Source organism: Poecilia latipinna, unplaced genomic scaffold, assembly GCF_001443285.1.
Source record: "Poecilia latipinna isolate Pla-1442-1.1 unplaced genomic scaffold, P_latipinna-1.0 Scaffold1796, whole genome shotgun sequence".
In the NCBI taxonomy this organism is placed as follows: Eukaryota; Metazoa; Chordata; class Actinopteri; order Cyprinodontiformes; family Poeciliidae; genus Poecilia; species Poecilia latipinna.
The window spans coordinates 289,632-294,247 of record NW_015114412.1 but is presented as its reverse complement, the minus strand read 5'-3'; positions in this window follow the sequence as shown (position 1 = coordinate 294,247).

Here is a 4,616-nt window from a genome sequence, read left to right as displayed (position 1 = left end):
CACAGACAACAGGTGAGACTAAATACACACCTGGGAGACAATCAATGGGGAGGACAGGACAGAGACTCACAGGGAAACAGAATCACAGAAAAAGTTAAAACTAAACACAGAAACACGGATCATGACAACAGGTAGCATGGGGACTTTAGCATCAATTTAGCAAAAGTGAAGGATTGTGGTTTGAGCGAAATGATTTTTAATTTTTTTTAGTGATGTAGGAGTCATCCATTCTGACAAAAAAAAGCTTGGGTCAAAGGTCTAGGGCTCTGTCTCTGCATCATATTTCCAACTGCTGTAAATCAGGAAAACAATGGAGTTTGTTTGAAGCATAAGTTAAGCAAAATCTTGGCAAAATCACTTAATGCGAATTCGATTTGAGTTTAAAAATAATTCATTTTCAGACTGTCGAGGGCTCTGACCAGTTTGACTTTGCTGATTAATCTAATATTTACTAATGAGGATAATACATCTTACTTGCATAGCTCTTTCCTAGATATTGTAAGATGTTTTTTTTTACAGTAATGTAAAACAATGCAAAAAAAGACAAAAAATGGTGGGCTTTAACACCAAAAGCTGTTTTAAACAGGTTGGTGTCTTGAAGATGTGGAGACTGGAGCAAGTGCGGAGCGGTTGAGTTCCAGAGGGTGGAGGTGGTAATGGAGAAGGCTTCAAGTTCGGAGCCTGGTCCTGGTAGGGAGGGACAGACGGTTGGCATCCAAGAGAGCATAGTAGAGCAGGTGGAGCAGGTCAGTAACGTATTGAGGGGTCAAATTATGGAGGGCTTTGAATGTGATGAGGATATTTAAGTGGATGTGCTGAGTGACGGGAAGTCAGTGGAGGTTCTGCAGGGTGATGTGTTTGTGGGTTTGGGTGAGAAGGCGGCCTGTGGCGTTTTGGCTACTTCTGCAGTAACTGATTGTGGAAGTGACAAAGGCTTGGATTACAGCAGCAGAGAGGGTGAGAGACGGGTGGAGTTGTGCTGTGTTTCTGGGATGGAAGAATGCAGTGGAGGTTATTTGTTTGATGTGTGAAGAGTGGAGTTGACCAAGATTGTGGGATGAGTTAGGATGGAGTGGGTGTTGTCAAAGTTGAGGCCGAGGTTTTGAGTAGATTTGGTGAAACTTTTTGGACCAATGAGGATTTTTTTTTCAGTGAAAATTGTGCCTTCATCCAGATTTTATTGAGACTTAAGCGACGGGAGAGGACAGCGTGGAAATTGAGGTTTATGGATGTGGTGGAAATGTAAATCTGCATGTCAATGGCGTAGCAGTGGAGCTGGAGGACATGACGACCGATGATGTCAGCAATGGGAAAGATGTAGGAAATGAAGAAGAGGGGACCGCGCAGGAAGAAGAGTGACTCAGTGTACCCAAAGCAGCAGCGCGATCTAGGAGGTGAAGATACCGAGAAGGCCAGAATCGGAGGAAAGGAGCAGATTGTTTGTAGCTTGAAAAAGAGCCATCTCCAAGCTGTGCTTTGAATCTGGACTTGAAAAAGACCAGAAGATGTCCTGTTTTTGTTTTTGGACACTAAACAGGTCACCACAACATTGATCACTGATGAAAAGTGATCGGGTGGGTCGAACAAATGTGATTAATCATCTTTTTTTTATTTTTCAAACAAAACTAACAACACATTTTTGGCTCACCTAAAGCTAATGTTGATTGCTTTAGTATTTAAAAATTGGCTTTTGCTACATGAATGTGATTTCAGTTACATGAAATTACATATAATCTAATTGCATATAATGCTAAAGGCTTTATTATAAAGGAAAGTTTAACTCTTGTGTTATTGGGAGAGTTCGCCTTGTTCGCTCATGCTGTCATATTTTCTACCTGTAAAGGTTTGCTGATGCCAGGATAAAAATATGTCACCCTTATGTGACATATTTAAATAATTATGTAGGGATTTTAGTGGATCTGTTCTTGTTGCAACTTTTAATAATGTGAAAGTAGCTCATATATTTAGTGCTTTGTTTTCTCAACAACTGAAAAAGCAAGAACAATTTTCCTTGCATGTTAATGAAACACGACTCACTGAAACTAAAGAGGATAAAAGTCCAGTTTTCGCCGCAGTTCAATTGGTGTCACAGTAATACCCATTTAGAATCAACACATTATTAAAACATTTTACCTTCTCTGCCACAAAAAAAAAAAAAAAAAAAAACCTTTCAATGCCTACATATATCTGCCCTTTGTTTCTGCAGGGAGATGCATGTAGTGTTTCCATTGTCCCTCTTGCGATTTCACGAGTGATGTAATGTGAGCTTGCCACCAGCCTGCATTGGTTTCTCGCTGTTGGTAGAACCGCTCGCAATCTCTTTCTTTGTTTGTTTTTACCTCACATCGGATGAAATTCCTGCCTTATCTTAATCCAATAATTACTCAAACCGGGATGTTTAAGCACTTTCTTTCCTTTATTATCAGAACCCATCAAACAGACAACTGCTCTGTTTGATGCCAGTTGTCACTGGAGAGGAACAAAATCCTAGCCTTCGTTTTTAGATTGACTGAGTTTTCAGGATATGTAAACATGAGAGTAAAGTCTTATCCCAGGGGACAGAATGACTGCGTCTGATCTCAGGATATACTGCTGACTTAACAGGATTAGGCCAGCACTAAACACTGGGGAACTTTCTTTTCATCTAGCCTCAAGATGTTGTGCGTTTGCACTGGAAGCATTTGACATTCATCTATGTCCCATTTGACTCTCGGCAACAAAACGAGTTTGGTTTGCAGTACAAATTAGAGAAGTAGGCTATTGGAAAAAATAGCCTCCTTGTTAGGTGACATTGTCATTAATAGCATTTCCCGTGTCACCATGGTCAATAAAAGGGACGAAAACTGTATTAAAAATCATCTAAAGGCAGTACTTCTCAACAACATGGCTGTAATGTCACTGTGTGTTTATTTTTCTTGTTCAAGCATCTAGCATATCCATATAGGAAAGTTTTTTTGTGATATTAGCGCCCCCAAGTGGGGGCAAAAAATATGTTAGGTTGCCTCGAATTCAGTCTTTCAGCACACAGAGTTCAGTTAAATCTTCATCAGCCCAGACGGAGCATCTGCACAGCGTAGCATGAGATTGAGTAATGTTATTATTGGGTCTTTGCTGTGACATTTGAGTGACGCATATGGAGAGTATGTGTGGTGTCTCACAGCTGCATTGCTCATGCCACATGTTTTTTTTTTTCTTCAACTTGCATGGCATCTAATTTTGGAACAACCACCCTGATCAGAACAAGTGTTTTTTTGTCTGACACAATTTAGTGGTTGCTGATATGAATGCATACAGTAAGCCAACATAGAATAAAAATGTAAACAGAATACAGAAAAACAAAAAAAAAAAAAAGAATAAACAAGTGATTCTTTTAGTTTAACGCATCCAAATTAGCATAATACAAACTAAACTGTTGAAATGCAGTTTATTTTTTCTCCTCTGGTGTACCTCAAAGGAAAAAGTTTAATTTTCTGGCAGAGCAGCACAAATTCATGCGGAGCTTTCTTTTGACTCTACAGTGGAGATGAAGGGTCCAGACGCTGGCTTTAAAATAAATTTGATGGCCTGTTAAGCCGTCAGAACTAAAGCCTTATCTGCCAAAAGTGCAGCTGCTTTGTTGGAGACACTCAAATAGTTTGAGTTTCTGTCTTTTTATCCTCATGTTTGCAGACCCCCCCCCCCCCGAGTGATTCTTGTGTGCATTTGCGGCGTTATCTCGTTTCTCTGCTTGCACATTCTTTTCTCACCTCAGTAACCGTGTGGAAGGAGGTGGAAGTAGTGAGTGTTTTGGGTAATTAGCTAAAAGCCCAAATGAAGGCACAAAACAATGGGTCAAAGGTCATCAGTGTGCAGCTCAACAAAGCCCTGCAGATTCCACAGCCGAGGTGGATTTCAGTGAGTGGAAAGGTAATCTGTGAGTTCACGGTGTGGAGCAGTTTTAAACTTCTTTTAAATCTTTGTTCTAGTGATATAAAATGTCCTTTGTGCTTTGTTTGATTGCCTTCAATGGCAATTTTATGTTTACATGCACCAACCATTCAGTTCTTTGGTCTATACCATAATGAACCCCAATTACTACCGAGATGAAACTTGGAAAATGTTCAAGTTTCATTGGTACAAGGACTTTCATTCGAGTAATTTTCACAATTTCTGTTTTTTACTCTTGTTTGTTGATGAAGGCTGGTTTATCTAACCCCACACACTGTTTCACGTCTGGGCCCACCAGGCGTATGAGCTGTGTGTCTTCTGTGACGAGACAACAGCTCGATTTTTAGAAGCATTTTTTAACCTACAAGACGAAGAAAAACAGCAGGTGAGTTGCTTTGTTCATCTGCAGCCGATAAGAAAAATAAATAAATCAAGACATATGTGGTGACTAACATTTGGAACAACCCTGTGTTTTCACTTCATCAACAGGAAGAGGAAAATCCTCGCCTCATGTTGTTGTGATCAGCTGCGTTTATCTACCAGAGAAGAAAATGTGGACTTGGGAAAGAAATCACCGTCTCTACTGTGAGCTGATCAGCCAGGTGTGATCATGCCCTTTTGTGATTGAGAATAATTTATGAGTACATTACATGTTATGTGATCTTTGACCACTTCCTCAGCTGACAACA